This window comes from Lethenteron reissneri, chromosome 45 (genome assembly GCF_015708825.2).
Source record: "Lethenteron reissneri isolate LAM-NWPU_2019-01 chromosome 45, ASM1570882v1, whole genome shotgun sequence".
Taxonomy (NCBI): domain Eukaryota; kingdom Metazoa; phylum Chordata; class Hyperoartia; order Petromyzontiformes; family Petromyzontidae; genus Lethenteron; species Lethenteron reissneri.
Genome location: NC_083823.1, coordinates 7,299,875 through 7,318,510, shown reverse-complemented (window position 1 = coordinate 7,318,510; position 18,636 = coordinate 7,299,875). Strand labels below are relative to the sequence as shown.

Genomic DNA, 18,636 nt, shown 5'->3' with positions numbered 1-18,636 from the left:
TTCCGCCCCTCCGTCTACCCCCTCCACCCCCTCCCTCCCCCCTCCACCCCCCTCCCCCCTCTCCCTCCTCCCCTCCCCCTCCCTCCACCCCCTCCCTCCCCCCTCCACCCCCTCCCCCCTCTCCCTCCTCCCCTCCACCCCCTCCCTCCCTGGCGAAGCTTTCACTTCCTCTTCTGGAATCGGCGTCTGCCCCCCCGCCCCGCCCCCGCCCCCACCCCCCGTCCCTCTCGCGTCTCGCTCCCCACTTCGCCGCCACTGCCGCACGCGCTCACGACTCACCTGGGCGGGCAGCCCCGCCACTGGTGATGGAGTCTCCGCACCGCTGCTCATGGACGTTCTGGGGCTGATGCTGCTGGGGCTGCTGTAGCTGCTGCAGCTGCTGGGGCTGTAGCTGGGGCTGGGAGTGTGAATCTGTCGCTTCGCTGCGAGAGGGGTCATCCCCCACTCATCTCCTCCTCCTCCTGGGCACTGACGTGTCTCACCCCGAGCGTGAGTGTCACTCGCTACGCCACAACACCACCACTACCACCACCACTACCACCACCACCTTACACAACAACTACCACTACCACCACCACTACCACCACCACCTTACACAACAACCACCACCACCACTACCACCACTACCACCACCACCTTACACAACAACTACCACTACCACCACCACTACCACCACCACCTTACACAACAACCACCACTACCACCACCACTACCACCATTACCACCACCACCTTACACAACAACCACCACTACCACCACCTTACACAACAACCACCACTACCACCACCACTACCACCACCACCACCTTACACAACAACCACTCGCTACGCCACAACACCACCACTACCACCACCTTACACAACAACTACCACCACCACTACCACCACCACTACCACCACCACCACCTTACACAACAACCACTCGCTACGCCACAACACCACCACTACCACCACTACCACCACCTTACACAACAACCACCACTACCACCACCTTACACAACAACCACCACTACCACCACCTTACACAACACCACCACTATCACCACTACCACCACCACACACAACAACCACTCGCTACGCCACAACACCACCACTACCACCACCACTACCACCACCACCTCACACAACAACCACTCGCTACGCCACAACACCACCACTACCACTACCACCACCACCTTACACAACAACCACTCGCTACGCGACAACAACACCACTACTACCACCACCTTACACAACAACCACCACCACCTTACACAACAACCACCCACTACGCTACACCACCACCACCACTACCACCACATTACACAACAACCACCACCACTACCACCACCACCACTACCACCACAACCCAGCCCTGCCACCACCGCTCCGTGTGTGGGCCTCCCCTAGGCCGACTCTAACGAGCGCCCTGCTGCTGTGTAGACGTCGTCGCCACTGGGGAGACAAAGGCGGCCGGGCGTCGTGCTGGCCACCCACCCCTATCGCTCTAATAGAGCTCGATAACTCGCCCTTGCCCCTATAGACTGTTAAAGACTACACGGGGCAGCTTTGTCTTTGTTGCTGTCTCCCCCCTACCCCCCGTACAGGTGATTGTCCACGTGAGTGAGTGTGTCAGGTGAGTGAGTGAGTGTGTCAGGTGAGTGAGTGTGTCAGGTGAGTGAGTGAGTGTTTCAGGTGAGTGAGTGAGTGTTTCAGGTGAGTGGGTGAGTGTGTCAGGTGAGTGAGTGAGTGTGTCAGGTGAGTGAGTGTGTCAGGTGAGTGAGTGTTTCAGGTGAGTGAGTGTTTCAGGTGAGTGAGTGTGTCAGGTGAGTGGGTGAGTGTGTCAGGTGAGTGAGTGTGTCAGGTGAGTGGGTGAGTGTGTCAGGTGAGTGGGTGAGTGTGTCAGGTGAGTGAGTGAGAGAGTGAGTCAGGTGAGTGAGTGAGTGAGTGTATCATGTGAGTGAGTGTATCAGGTGAGTGCGTGAGTGTGTCAGGTGAGTGGTGAGTGAGTGAGTGAGTCAGGTGAGTGAGTGAGTGTGTCAAGTGAGTGAGTGAGTGTGTCAGGTGAGTGAGTGAGTGTGTCAGGTGAGTGAGTGTGTCAGGTGAGTGAGTGTGTCAGGTGAGTGAGTGAGTCAGGTGTGTGTGAGTGTGTCAGCTGAGTGAGTGAGTGAGTCAGGTGAGTGAGTGAGTGTGTCAGGTGAGTGAGTGTGTCAGGTGAGTGAGTGTGTCAGGTGAGTGAGTGTGTCAGGTGAGTGAGTGAGTCAGGTGAGTGAGTAAGTCAGGTGAGTGAGTGAGTGAGTCAGGTGAGTGAGTGAGTCAGGTGAGTGAGTGAGTCAGGTGAGTGAGTGAGTCAGGTGAGTGAGTGAGTCAGGTGAGTGAGTGAGTCAGGTGAGTGAGTGTGTCAGGTGAGTGAGTGTGTCAGGTGAGTGAGTGAGTCAGGTGAGTGAGTGAGTGTGTCAGGTGAGTGAGTGAGTGAGTCAAGTGAGTGAGTGTGTCAGGTGAGTGAGTGAGTGAGTCAGGTGAGTGAGTGAGTCAGGTGAGTGAGTGAGTGAGTCAGGTGAGTGAGTGTGTCAGGTGAGTGAGTGAGTGAGTCAGGTGAGTGAGTCAGGTGAGTGAGTGTGTCAGGTGAGTGAGTGTGTCAGGTGAGTGAGTGAATCAGGTGAGTGAGTGAATCAGGTGAGTGAGTGTATCAGGTGAGTGCGTGAGTGTGTCAGGTGAGTGGTGAGTGAGTGAGTGAGTCAGGTGAGTGAGTGAGTGTGTCAGGTGAGTGAGTGAGTGTGTCAGGTGAGTGAGTGAGTGTGTCAGGTGAGTGAGTGAGTGTGTCAGGTGAGTGAGTGTGTCAGGTGAGTGAGTGAGTCAGGTGTGTGTGAGTGTGTCAGCTGAGTGAGTGAGTCAGGTGAGTGAGTGAGTGTGTCAGGTGAGTGAGTGTGTCAGGTGAGTGAGTGTGTCAGGTGAGTGAGTAAGTCAGGTGAGTGAGTGAGTCAGGTGAGTGAGTGAGTCAGGTGAGTGAGTGAGTCAGGTGAGTGAGTGAGTCAGGTGAGTGAGTGAGTGTGTCAGGTGAGTGAGTGAGTGTGTCAGGTGAGTGAGTGAGTCAGGTGAGTGAGTGTGTCAGGTGAGTGAGTGAGTGAGTCAAGTGAGTGAGTGTGTCAGGTGAGTGAGTGAGTGAGTCAGGTGAGTGAGTGAGTGTGTCAGGTAAGTGAGTGAGTCAGGTGAGTGTGTCAGGTGAGTGAGTGAGTGAGTCAGGTGAGTGAGTGAGTGTCAGGTGAGTGAGTCAGGTGAGTGAGTGTGTCAGGTGAGTGAGTGTGTCAGGTGAATGAGTGAGTCAGGTGAGTGAGTGTGTCAGGTGAGTGAGTGAATCAGGTGAGTGAGTGAATCAGGTGAGTGAGTGTATCAGGTGAGTGCGTGAGTGTGTCAGGTGAGTGGTGAGTGAGTGAGTGTGTCAGGTGAGTGAGTGAGTGTGTCAGGTGAGTGAGTGAGTGTGTCAGGTGAGTGAGTGAGTGAGTGTGTCAGGTGAGTGAGTGAGTGTGTCAGGTGAGTGAGTGTGTCAGGTGAGTGAGTGAGTCAGGTGTGTGTGAGTGTGTCAGCTGAGTGAGTGAGTGAGTCAGGTGAGTGAGTGAGTGAGTGTGTCAGGTGAGTGAGTGTGTCAGGTGAGTGAGTGTGTCAGGTGAGTGAGTGTGTCAGGTGAGTGAGTGAGTCAGGTGAGTGAGTAAGTCAGGTGAGTGAGTGAGTGAGTCAGGTGAGTGAGTGAGTCAGGTGAGTGAGTGAGTCAGGTGAGTGAGTGTGTCAGGTGAGTGAGTGAGTGTGTCAGGTGAGTGAGTGAGTCAGGTGAGTGAGTGAGTGTGTCAGGTGAGTGAGTGAGTGAGTCAAGTGAGTGAGTGTGTCAGGTGAATGAGTGAGTGTGTCAGGTGAGTGAGTGAGTGTGTCAGGTGAGTGAGTGAGTCAGGTGAGTGAGTATGTCAGGTGAGTGAGTGAGTCAGGTGAGTGAGTGAGTGTGTCAGGTAAGTGAGTGAGTCAGGTGAGTGAGTGAGTGTGTCAGGTGAGTGAGTGAGTGTGTCAGGTGAGTGAGTGAGTGAGTGTGTCAGGTGAGTGAGTGTGTCAGGTGAGTGAGTGAGTGTTTCAGGTGAGTGAGTGAGTGAGTCAAGTGAGTGAGTGTGTCAGGTGAATGAGTGAGTGTGTCAGGTGAGTGAGTGTGTCAGGTGAGTGAGTGAGTGTGTCAGGTGAGTGAGTGTGTCAGGTGAGTGAGTGAGTGTTTCAGGTGAGTGAGTATTTCAGGTGAGTGAGTGAGTGTGTCAGGTGAGTGGGTGAGTGTGTCAGGTGAGTGAGTGTGTCAGGTGAGTGGGTGAGTGTGTCAGGTGAGTGAGTGAGAGAGTGAGTCAGGTGAGTGAGTGAGTGTATCAGGTGAGTGAGTGAGTGTATCAGGTGAGTGCGTGAGTGTGTCAGGTGAGTGGTGAGTGTGTCAGGTGAGTGGTGAGTGAGTGAGTGTGAGTGTGTCAGGTGAGTGAGTGAGTGTGTCAGGTGAGTGAGTGAGTGTGTCAGGTGAGTGAGTGTGTCAGGTGAGTGAGTGAGTCAGGTGTGTGTGAGTGTGTCAGCTGAGTGAGTGAGTGAGTCAGGTGAGTGAGTGAGTGTGTCAGGTGAGTGAGTGTGTCAGGTGAGTGAGTGTGTCAGGTGAGTGAGTGTGTCAGGTGAGTGAGTGAGTCAGGTGAGTAAGTCAGGTGAGTGAGTGAGTGAGTCAGGTGAGTGAGTGAGTCAGGTGAGTGAGTGAGTCAGGTGAGTGAGTGAGTGTGTCAGGTGAGTGAGTGAGTCAGGTGAGTGAGTTAGTGTGTCAGGTGAGTGAGTGAGTGAGTCAAGTGAGTGAGTGTGTCAGGTGAGTGAGTGAGTCAGGTGAGTGAGTGAGTGAGTCGAGTGAGTGAGTGAGTCAGGTGAGTGAGTGAGTCAGGTGAGTGAGTGTGTCAGATGAGTGAGTGAGTCAGGTGAGTGAGTCAGGTGAGTGAGTGAGTCAGCTGAGTGAGTGTGTCAGGTGAGTGAGTGAGTCAGGTGAGTGAGTCAGGTGAGTGAGTGAGTCAGGTGAGTGAGTGTCAGGTGAGTGAGTGAGTGTGTCAGGTGAGTGAGTGAGTCAGGTGAGTGAGTGTCAGGTGAGTGAGTGAGTGTGTCAGGTGAGTGAGTGAGTCAGGTGAGTGAGTCAGGTGAGTGAGTGTGTCAAGTGAGTGAGTGAGTGTGTCAAGTGAGTGAGTGAGTGTGTCAGGTGAATGAGTGAGTGTGTCAGGTGAGTGAGTGAGTGTGTCAGGTGAGTGAGTGAGTCAGGTGAGTGAGTGAGTGAGTCAGGTGAGTGAGTGAGTATGTCAGGTGAGTGAGTGAGTCAGGTGAGTGAGTGAGTGTGTCAGGTAAGTGAGTGAGTCAGGTGAGTGAGTGAGTGTGTCAGGTGAGTGAGTGAGTCAGGTGAGTGAGTGAGGTGAGTGAGTGAGTCAGGTGAGTGAGTGTGTCAGGTGAGTGAGTGTGTCAGGTGAATGAGTGAGTCAGGTGAGTGAGTGTGTCAGGTGAGTGAGTGAATCAGGTGAGTGAGTGTGTCAGGTCAGTGAGTGAGTGAGTGTGTCAGGTCAGTGAGTGAGTGAGTGTGTCAGGTGAGTGAGTGAGTGTGTCAGGTGAGTGAGTGAGTCAGGTGAGTGAGTGTGTCAGGTGAGTGAGTGTGTCAGGTGAGTGAGTGAGTGTGTCAGGTGAGTGAGTGTGTCAGGTGAGTGAGTGAGTGTGTCAGGTGAGTGAGTGAGTGTGTCAGGTGAGTGAGTGAGTCAGGTGAGTGAGTGAGTGAGTGTGTCAGGTGAGTGAGTGAGTGTGTCAGGTGAGTGAGTGTGTCAGCTGAGTGAGTGTGTCAAGGTGAGTGAGTGAGTGTGTCAGGTGAGTGAGTGTGTCAGGTGCGTGAGTGAGTGTGTCAGGTGAGTGAGTGTGTCAGGTGAGTGAGTGAGTGTGTCACCTGAGTGAGTGTGTCAGGTGAGTGAGTGTGTCAGCTGAGTGAGTGAGTGTGTCAGCTGAGTGAGTGAGTATTGGCTCTAATAGGTGCTCGCTAACAGCAGCCCCAAGAGCCCGTGTCGGCTAGACGGGGGGGGGGGGGGGGCTCTGTGTGTGTGAGCTGCCCCACATCGTGTCGCTGTTATCAGCGACAACAGGCGACGCCGCAGCAGCAGCGGTCCAACGCCGCGGCGTAGAGTGACACTGGGCGATACAACAACACCACTACACCACTACACTACCACTACACCACCACTACACCACACCACCACACTACACCACTACACACCGCCACTACACCACCACTACACCACTACACTACTACACTACACCACCACTACACCACCACTACACACCACTACACCACTACACTACCACTACACTACACCACCACTACACCACCACTACACCACCACTACACCACCACCACCACACGACACCACTACACTACACCACTACACTACACCACCACTACACCACTACACTACACCACTACACTACACCACTACACTACACCACTACTACACCACCACTACACCACTACACTACACCACCACTACACCACTACACTACCCCACTACACAACACCACTACACCACTACACACTACACCACTACACCACTACACTACACCACTACACCACCACTACACACCGCCACTACACCGCCACTACACCACCACTACACACCGCCACTACACCACCACTACACCACCACTAAACACTGCCACTACACCACCACTACATAACACCACCACTACACAACACCACCACTACACCACTACACCACTACACTACACTACCACTACACACCACTACACCACCACTACACTACACCACTACACTACACCACTACACTACACCACTACACACCACCACTACACCACCACTACACACCACTAAACCACCACTACACCACCACTACACACCACTACACCACCACTACACACCACTACACACCACCACTACACCACCACTACACTACACCACTACACCACTACACTACACCACTACACCACCACTACACACCACTACACCACTACACTACACCACCCCTACACACCACTACACTACACCACTACACTACACCACTACACCACCACTACACACCACCACTACACCACCACTACACTACACCACCACTACATTACACCACCACTACACAACCACTACACCACCACTACACAACCACTACACTACCACTACACCACCACTACACTACCACTACACTACACCACCACTACACTACACCACTACACTACCCCACCACTACACCACCACTACACACCGCCACTACACCACTACAATACACCACCACTACACACCACTACACACCACTACACCACCACTACACCACCACTACACCACCACTACACACCACTACACCACTACACACCACTACACACCACCACTACACCACCACTACACACCACTACACGACCACTACACACCACTACACCACTACACTACACCACCACTACACCACCACTATACCACTACACTACACCACTACACTACACCACCACTACACACCACTACACACCACTACACCACCACTACACTACACCACTACACTACACCACTACACCACCACTACACACCACCACTACACACCACAACTACACCACCACTACACACCACCACTACACCACCACTACACTACACCACCACTACACTACACCACTACACTACACCACCACTACACACCGCCACTACACCACCACTACACAACACCACCACTACACAACACCACCACTACACCACTACACTCCGCCACTACACCACTACACTACACCACCACTACACACCACTACACCACCACTACACTACACCACTACACACCACCGCTACACCACCACTACACACCACTACACCACCACTACACCACCACTACACTACCACTACACCACCACTACACCAGCACTACACACCACTACACCACTACACACCACTACACACCACCACTACACCACTACACCACCACTACACACCACTACACCACTACACTACACCACTACACTACACCACCACTACACCACCACTACACACCACTACACCACCACTACACACCACTACACCACTACACTACACCACTACACTACACCACTACACACCACCACTACACCACCACTACACACCACTAAACCACCACTACACCACCACTACACACCACCACACCACCACTACACACCACTACACACCACCACTACACCACCACTACACACCACTACACCACCACTACACACCACTACACCACTACACTACACCACTACACCACCACTACACACCACTACACCACTACACTACACCACCACTACACACCACTACACACCACTACACCACCACTACACTACACCACTACACTACACCACTACACCACCACTACACACCACCACTACACCACCACTACACACCACCACTACACCACCACTACACTACACCACCACTACACAACCACTACACCACCACTACACAACCACTACACTACCACTACACTACACCACCACTACACTACACCACTACACTACCCCACCACTACACTACACCACTACACTACCCCACCACTACACCACCACTACACACCGCCACTACACCACCACTACACAACACCACCACTCCACAACACCACCACTACACCACTACACCACCACTACACACCACTACACCACCACTACACCACCACTACACCACCACTACACCACTACACACCACTACACACCACCACTACACCACCACTACACACCACTACACGACCACTACACACCACTACACCACTACACTACACCACCACTACACCACCACTATACCACTACACTACACCACTACACTACACCACCACTACACACCACTACACACCACTACACACCACTACACCACCACTACACTACACCACTACACTACACCACCACACCACCACTACACACCACAACTACACCACCACTACACACCACCACTACACCACCACTACACTACACCACCACTACACAACCACTACACTACCACTACACAACACCACCACTACACTACCACTACACTACACCACCACTACACTACACCACTACACTACACCACCACTACACCACCACTACACACCGCCACTACACCACCACTACACAACACCACCACTACACAACACCACCACTACACCACTACACACCGCCACTACACCACCACTACACACCACTACACCACCACTACACTACACCACTACACACTACCACTACACCACCACTACACACCACTACACCACCACTACACCACCACTACACTACCACTATACCACCACTACACCACCACTACACACCACTACACCACTACACCACTACACACCACTACACACCACCACTACACCACCACTACACACCACTACACCACCACTACACACCACTACACCACTACACCACCACTACCACTACACACCACTACACCACCACTACACACCACTACACCACCACTACACACCACTACACCACTACACTACACCACTACACTACACCACTACACTACACCACCACTACACCACCACTACACACCACTACACCACCACTACACCACTACACTACACCACCACTACACCACCACTACGCCACCACTACACACCACTACACCACTACACTACACCACTACACTACACCACTACACTACACCACCACTACACCACCACTACACACCACTACACCACCACTACACCACTACACTACACCACCACTACACACCACTACACCACCACTACACTACACCACTACACTACACCACTACACCACCACTACACACCACCACTACACCACCACTACACACCACCACTACACCACCACTACACTACACAAGCACTACACCACCACTACACAACCACTACACCACCACTACACTAACACTACACCACCACTACACAACACCACCACTACACTACCACTACACTACACCACCACTACACAACCACTACACTACCACTACACTACACCACTACTACACAACCACTACACTACCACTACACTACACCACCACTACACAACCACTACACTACCACTACACAACACTACCACTACACACCACTACACAACACCACCACTACACAACACCACTACACAACACCACCACTACACAACACCACCACTACACTACCACTACACTACCACTACACAACACCACCACTACACAACACCACTACACAACACCACCACTACACAACACCACTACACTACACAACACCACTACACAACACCACTACACAACACAACACCACTACACAACACCACTACACAACACCACTACACAACACCACTACACAACACCACTACACAACACCACCACTACACTACCACTACACAACACCACTACACAACACCACCACTACACAACACCACCACGTCCCCCTCAGTGAGGCAGATGTGATAGCTGCCTCCCCTGGTGATTTTTCATTGCAGTTTGATGGCGAGACCAGCGAGCCTAAATATATTTATACACGCACGTGAAATAAGTTGCCTGGAGTATGGGAGGTGAGGACATGAAATGAAGGGGTCTACAAACATTTGCATATGTTCTCTCTCTGTCCTACAGAGTGAGTGAGTGGAGTTTGTGTGATCTCTCTCTGTTCTGTAGAGAGTGAGTGAGTGGAGTTTGTGTGTTCTCTCTCTGTTCTACAGAGTCAGTGTAGTTTGTATGATCTCCCCCTGTTCTACAGAGTGAGTGAGTGGAGTTTGTGTGAGCTCCCCCTGTTCTACAGAGTGAGTGAGTGGAGTTTGTGTGATCTCTCTCTGTTCTGTAGAGAGTGAGTGAGTTAGTGGAGTTTGTGTGTTCTCTCTCTGTTCTACAGAGTGAGTGTAGTTTGTATGATCTCCCCCTGTTCTGCAGAGTGAGTGAGTGGAGTTTGTGTTTCTCTCTCTGTTCTGCAGAGTGAGTGAGTGGAGTTTGTGTGTTCTCCCTCTGTTCTGCACAGTGAGTGTGTGAGTGAGTGGAGTTTGTGTGTTCTCCCTCTGTTCTGCACAGTGAGTGTGTGAGTGAGTGGAGTTTGTGTGTTCTCCCTCTGTTCTGCACAGTGAGTGTGTGAGTGAGTGGAGTTTGTGTGTTCTCTCTGTTCTGCAGAGTGAGTGGAGTTTGTGTGTTCTCGCTCTGTTCTACAGAGTGAGTGAGTGAGTGGAGCGCTTGTGTGTTCTCTCTCTCTGTTCTGCACAGTGAGTGTGTGAGTGGAGTTTGTGTGTTCTCTCTCTGTTCTGCACAGTGAGTGTGCGTGCGAGTGAGTGGAGTTTAAATTCTCTCACTCCCCTGTTTTGCATGGATTTCTCTCCGGGTTCTCCAATTTCCTCCATAGGAAACCCCGCACCATGTAAATGGTGTCGAGACAAAACTTCCCAATGCTGAAACGTTACCCGCAAGTTACTCAATTGGAACTCCACACGGTAACATCGCCTTCGCTATCCCGAGAAAACTCGGCCTGACCTTCCTGAAAATTAAACTTGAGACTCAGAGAGGCTTTCTTGGGTAAACAAATAACACTTTGAGCGATTGAGAAGATCTCCTTGGCTCGGCTTTTCTTTCCGACGACTGAAATGTTTTGTCGTTGATGCTGCCACTGCCATCACGGTTACGATGGAAAGCGGAAAGGCGAAGTGATGGCGATCGCGTCCCCGTCGACGTCGCCACGCGTGCTGAACATTTTCACAGCGAGTAGCGATGACTACTTTGGGAGGTGGGTCCCCCTTTTCAATAAACAAACTCCACTTGCAGTGGTGGTGGTTGGCTCGCTGATGAGCTGCGTGTGGTGGAAGCCGGGCAGTGGGGGTGGTGGGCTCGCTGATGAGCTGCGTGTGGTGGAAGCCGGGCAGTGGTGGTGGTGGGCTCGCTGATGAGCTGCGTGTGGTGGAAGCCGGGCAGTGGGGGTGGTGGGCTCGCTGATGAGCTGCGTGTGGTGGAAGCCGGGCAGTGGTGGTGGTTGGCTCGCTGATGAGCTGCGTGTGGTGGAAGCCGGGCAGTGGTGGTGGTTGGCTCGCTGATGAGCTGCGTGTGGTGGAAGCCGGGCAGTGGGGGTGGTGGGCTCGCTGATGAGCTGCGTGTGGTGGAAGCCGGGCAGTGGGGGTGGTGGGCTCGCTGATGAGCTGTGTGTGGTGGAAGCCGGGCAGTGGGGGTGGTGGGCTCGCTGATGAGCTGTGTGTGGTGGAAGCCGGGCAGTGGGGGTGGTGGGCTCGCTGATGAGCTGCGTGTGGTGGAAGCCGGGCAGTGGAGGTGGTTGGCTCGCTGATGAGCTGTGTGTGGTGGAAGCCGGGTAGTGGCGGTGGTTGACTCGCTGATGAGCTGTGTGTGGTGGAAGCCGGGCAGTGGTGGTGGGCTCGCTGATGAGCTGCGTGTGGTGGAAGCCGGGTAGTGGCGGTGGTTGGCTCGCTGATGAGCTGTGTGTGGTGGAAGCCGGGCAGTGGTGGTGGGCTCGCTGATGAGCTGCGTGTGGTGGAAGCCGGGCAGTGGAGGTGGTTGGCTCGCTGATGAGCTGTGTGTGGTGGAAGCCGGGTAGTGGCGGTGGTTGGCTCGCTGATGAGCTGTGTGTGGTGGAAGCCGGGCAGTGGTGGTGGGCTCGCTGATGAGCTGCGTGTGGTGGAAGCCGGGTAGTGGCGGTGGTTGGCTCGCTGATGAGCTGTGTGTAGAGGAAGCCGTGTAGTGTGGTGGAGGGCTCGCTGATGAGCTGTGTGTGGTGGAAGCCGTGTAGTGTGGTGGAGGGCTCGCTGATGAGCTGTGTGTGAGGAAGCCGGGCAGTGGAGGTGGTGGGCTTGCTGATGAGCTGTGTGATGTGGAAGCCGGGCAGTGAAGGTGGTTGGCTCGCTGATGAGCTGTGTGTGGTGGAAGCCGGGCAGTGCGGTGATGGGCTCGCTGATGAGCTGTGTGTGGTGGAAGCCGAGCAGTGATGGTGGTGGGCTCGCTGATGAGCTGCGTGTGGTGGAAGCCGGGCAGTGATGGTGGTGGGCTCGCTGATGAGCTGTGTGTGGTGGAAGCCGGGCAGTGATGGTGGTGGGCTCGCTGATGAGCTGTGTGTGGTGGAAGCCGGGCAGTGGAGGTGGTTGGCACGCTGATGAGCTGCGTGTGGTGGAAGCCGGGCAGTGATGGTGGTGGGCTCGCTGATGAGCTGTGTGTGGTGGAAGCCGGGCAGTGATGGTGGTGGGCTCGCTGATGAGCTGTGTGTGGTGGAAGCCGGGCAGTGGAGGTGGTTGGCACGCTGATGAGCTGTGTGTGGTGGAAGCCGGGCAGTGGAGGTGGTTGGCTCGCTGATGAGCTGTGTGTAGTGGAAGCCGGGCAGTGGAGGTGGTGGGCTCGCTGATGAGCTGTGTGTGAGGAAGCCGGGCAGTGGAGGTGGTGGGCTTGCTGATGAGCTGTGTGATGTGGAAGCCGGGCAGTGAAGGTGGTTGGCTCGCTGATGAGCTGTGTGTGGTGGAAGCCGGGCAGTGCGGTGATGGGCTCGCTGATGAGCTGTGTGTGGTGGAAGCCGGGCAGTGTGGTGGTGGGCTCGCTGATGAGCTGTGTGTGGTGGAAGCCGGGCAGTGGTGAGAGAGCTGTATTTGTTTTCATGTTAATAATTAATGATTATTTATGTTTGCTGGGATCTGATTTGTGGTGGCCGAGGGAGGGGTCCTCGGAGGCTGCGGTGATGCCGAGTGCCACCACGGCTCCCTCCCCCACGCCCCAACCACAAGCAGCAACTTGGGGGCCGTCCATGTTAGTCTATGGGCAATGTTAGTCTATGGGCAATGGTAGTCTATGGGCAATGTTAGTCTATGGGCAATGTTAGTCGATGGGCAATGTTAGTCGATGGGCAATGTTAGTCTATGGGCAGTGTTAGTCTATGGGCAGTGTTAGTCTATGGGCAGTGTTAGTCTATGGGCAATGTTAGTCTATGGGCAATGGTAGTCTATGGGCAATGTTAGTCGATGGGCAATGTTAGTCGATGGGCAATGTTAGTCTATGGGCAATGTTAGTCTATGGGCAGTGTTAGTCTATGGGCAGTGTTAGTCTATGGGCAGTGTTAGTCTATGGGCAGTGTTAGTCTATGGGCAGTGTTAGTCTATGGGCAATGTTAGTCTATGGGCAGTGTTCGTCTATGGGCAATGTTGGTCTATGGGCAATGTTAGTCTATGGGCAGTGTTAGTCTATGGGCAATGTTAGTCTATGGGCAGTATTAGTCTATGGGCAATGTTAGTCTATGGGCAGTGTTAGTCTATGGGCAATGTTAGTCTATGGGCAGTGTTAGTCTATGGGCAATGTTAGTCTATGGGCAGTATTAGTCTATGGGCAATGTTCGTCTATGGGCAATGTTGGTCTATGGGCAGTGTTAGTCTATGGGCAGTGTTAGTCTATGGGCAGTGTTAGTCTATGGGCAATGTTAGTCCCCAGCCACTCCGGTGAGCGAGTGACTGCACGTTGACCTATTGAACTTTCCAGTTCAACTAATGCATCCTGTACTAAGGGGCCGTCCATAAATGACGTCACGCACCTAGGGGGGGGGGGTCAGACATTTGTGACGATGTGTGACGAGGGGTGGGGGTGTGAGAAATGTGACGTCACATCAAAATGCGCAACTTTAACTAAATATGGACAACACGTTTTACTTAATTAAATAGACTGGGTGTTGACGTTCATGGTATGAATGCGTTCGTGTAAGTTGTCGATTTGATGTGTAAACATCGCCACTAGGGAGACAAAGGCGGTCGGGCGTGGTGCTGGCCACCCACCCCCTCGTGTGCCGTGCCGGCCTTCATAGGCGCTCGCTAACAGCACTTGCCCCAACAGTCTGCTCAGGCTACACGGGGGATCTTTGCATTTATATTTATTATAACATGTGTACATGTGCCGGTGCGTGTTTGCTATGCGCACTTGGTGTGTCAATGGAGATGCCCCTCCCCAATTTGAAGAGATTTGCCACCATAAATATTCGTGTTGGGCGCGAGTTGGAAGCGAACTCGGGTGGCCGGGTTCTCGGGGTTTTATTCGTTTCGGGGGTTGGGTTCCGTGTAGCCTCCACTAGAGGGAGGTCTCGACAGCCCCTCGAGGTAGAGAGTCTTTGGCCTTCTCTTCCACACTGGCCAAACGTCTTGTACAGAGGGCCTTGTTAATTGGTAATTGGTTTTTTACCCTTCTATCTGGCAACAAAACTGACACCTTTGCATTATGACTGCAGGTATTTGTGGTCTATGCAAACATGACTCCTTGTAAAAAAAGGTGTCAGTTTTGTTGCCAGATAGAAGGGTAAAAAAACAATTATCATATTTTTTAATGGCAAATGAGGTTCCAATGGTATAGAGGGCCTTGTTATGCAATTTAAACTATTTAGCCAACACATTCTCATTGGGGTTCCTTGTTATTGTTTTGAAAGGTTCTTGCTTCGATGCTTTGTCAATTCACGATATAAAATATCGATATTTTACGTGTGGAGGATTTGAAATACAGCGCGTCAGCACCGTTCAATTGCAAAATGTTTGATGTCGGTGTATGTGGGGCCGGAGTAGGCGATGAGATGGCATTACACTGGTCAACAACAAAAAAAAACACATGTTTTTCTGGCCTGGACTTTTGCAGCTGTTTCAGACTAATTTCAGGGTGCTGATTCCAAATCTGATCTCAGATTTGCTCTATCACATCTAATTTTTATGCTATCGTCATTCCCCATTTTCATTGATTTTACCCAAAATGAACTCTGTCACTTATGATTGCAAGTTGTTGCGAGTCAGTGACTGCTTTAGTGTTAAAATATGGTGCTGTATTTTTAGGATAGTGTGTTTATAATATCATCTTATGTAGATATCCACATTCATTTAATATTTTTCTTCTGCAGTTTTTATTGAAAATGAAATATTTGATATCTCAAAAACCTGATGTGATAGACAAAAACTGATGCCAGATTTGGAATCAGCACCCCAAAATTACATTAAAACCATTGGAAAACCTTATGCCAGAAAAAGTGTGTTGACCTGTGTTATAAACGTGGGCTACTGATACAGCATCAGACGACGCAATAATTTGTTGAGATCAATAAATCAAATACATAGCTGAAACAATGTATTGGGTGATGCTGCTGCTGATGTCTTTGCAGTGGTGCACATTTAACACAATGCACACTCAACGCATTCGTCAAGAACACGTTTGCCCACAATTTTTTTAAATAACAGGACCCAACGACCTGTAATTCGGCACAATGTAATCTTCCAAGTGCAGCAGCAGCAGCAGCATCGAGGCTGCCTCCACTCCTCACTCTCGAGATCTCCCCATCTCGCCCCTTACAATTCCATCACATCCTACCCCCCCCCTCTTCCTTAGCCTCTCATCGCACCCCCCCTCTCTCACTCCCCTTCTCATCTCCCTCCCCATCCTTCCCCTCTCCCTTACTACCCCCCCCCCCCCCCCGTTTCTCACCCCCAAAATGTAATTTATTTTTTCGTTCATCTCCTCTCTCTCTCTCTTAACCAGCTCAAGCCTTCCGTTTGCCACGTGACGTGTGTGTGTGGCCACTGTTTCATTGCTTTCATGGCTTTATTTGAGTGATTTCGAAAAGTGTATTGGTTTAGCCATGTTTGTTTGTTGTAGTACAGAGTTATACTGATGGCCTTAATCTAAGTTGTCTTATGGTTGTTGTTGGTTGTTTGACTTGCATTCCACTGGGATTTTTACACACAGCGTTGGCTTTATTTTGGTGATTTCGAAAAGTGTATTGGTTTAGCCATGTTTGTTTGTTGTAGTACAGAGTTAGACTGATGGCCTTAATCTAAGTTGTCTTGTGGTTGTTGTTGGTTGTTTGACTTGCATCCCACTGGGATTTTTGCACACAGTGTTGGTGTATGGTGCTTTTTCTGCAATATTTTGCTGTCTTTTCTTAGATTTTCTGTTTGCACTCAGTCACATATTCACTTTAAGATGTTTTTTGTTCGTGTTTTTGTTCTTTGTTTATTGCGGTTGCACCCGATTCAAGAGCCAAATGGCTCACAGGGCTATACCTAATAAATGAACTTGAACGCCCACTCTGAACCCCTCCGCGCCATTTGCCCCCTATGAGAACAGATGCCGCTCCTCCTCCTCCTCCTTGCAGCTCACTTCTGCCTCTCTTCCCTCCCTTCTCATCGTCATCACCAGCCTCTCTTTATTTTTTACGGTCAGTGGAAACAAGAAGATGCTCGGTGTAGTCGGCACTTTGCTTCGTTCATCATTTCTAAAAATCTTTTTAATAACTTTGCTTTATGTAAACCCCCACCTCTCGCTCGCTCTCTCGCTTGCTCTCTCGCCGCTCTGTCGCTCGCTATCTCGGTCACCCTTTCGGTCTCTCTCTCTCTCTCGCTCGCTCTCTCGGTCGCTCTCTCGGTCGCTCTCTCGGTCGCTCTCTCGGTCGCTCTCTCGGTCGCTCTCTCGGTCGCTCTCTCGGTCGCTCTCGCTCGCTCTCTCGCTCGCTCTCTCGCTCTCTCTCTCTCGCTCTTTCGCTCACTCTCTCGCTCACTCTCTTGCTCACTCTCTCGCTCACCCTCTTGCTCACCCTCTCGCTCACCCTCTCGCTCACCCTCTCGCTCACCCTCTCGCTCACTCTCTCGCTCACTCTCTCGCTCACTCTCTCGCTCTCTCTCGTTCTGCACGCAGCCCTTCTCGCAGTCCAACGGCCTCCGACGGGTAGCTCATAACTGCATGCAGAGCTCCCCGTCATCTGCCTCTCACCCCCGACACCTCCGCACCGTCATTCCCCCTCCTCCCTTTGCTGTTGCTGACCGTGAGTCGTGGCTCCTCTTGGACCATCTTGGGGACCTCCTTCCGGGCGTCGCTTCCCTTCCCTTTGATAAAGAGCTTCATAGCTCATCGGATTCCCCCGTTGTAAATGCAGATTCTGATTTTTTTTCCATTAATTTATCTCTAACTGTGCATTACTTCCTTGACTCTACCCCCTCCCCCTGTGTTATCACGTCCGAACGTGCGATAGGGAATCCCTTCAGTGCGACTGTGCCGCAAGATTGTGGAATGAGTCATATGGGGAGGGGTGGTGGTGCCGCGGTTAGCGTATTATGCCATGAAGCCGGTGGCCTCAGTTCGATTACCGACCACAGAGACATCCGCGGTGATCGATATCTGAACTGGGCCCCATCATCTCCCCCACCCTGCCAGCACTTCACCGACCCACACTGACCAGCGTGGTGGAGTATGGTGAAACGGTCCCCATGACCGATACGGTGTAGAAGAGGCATTCATGCAGCAGCGGAGTGACAAAAGGGCTGCACAGTATTAGGACTGTTTGTCGTGTTGTTTATTTGTCTCGATCAGCTCCAGCCTCCTCCTGTAGTCGCTGAGAAGATGCATTTTAGAAACATGCGCTTCGAGTATTTGGCTCCTGATATGAAATTCCACGTGATAAGCCACATCGTTGAGATATCATTTGTGGCCAGGTCGCTTCTGAATAAGTAATATTAAAAAAAAACTAAAAAAAAAAACACGCTTTAATGAAATGATCCATACTAGTAATGGAAGAACTCCACGACTCCAGGAAGTGTCCCCGAAGCTTGCCACAACGTAAGGGGCCGTGGTGATTTACAGCCAACGTTAGTTGAGCGTGAACAATTAGACCCATGCCGAAACATACAATATAAAAAAGAATGTTTAAAAATACTTATTTTTTATTTTTAATGATAGAATATAGTATTGTCATCAGTATGACAT

At 51.9% G+C, this 18,636-nt stretch overlaps 1 protein-coding gene across 1 annotated transcript in view; it reads left to right on the top strand.

Moving 5' to 3' along the window:
• The first annotated feature begins 269 nt into the window (after positions 1-269).
• LOC133353945 (uncharacterized) overlaps positions 270-18,636 on the top strand; it is a 37,138-nt gene continuing 18,771 nt past the window's right edge. The window contains exon 1 of the mRNA XM_061570473.1: positions 270-489. The gene's annotated coding sequence lies outside the window, so the exon portion shown is untranslated. The remainder of the gene's footprint in view (positions 490-18,636) is intronic.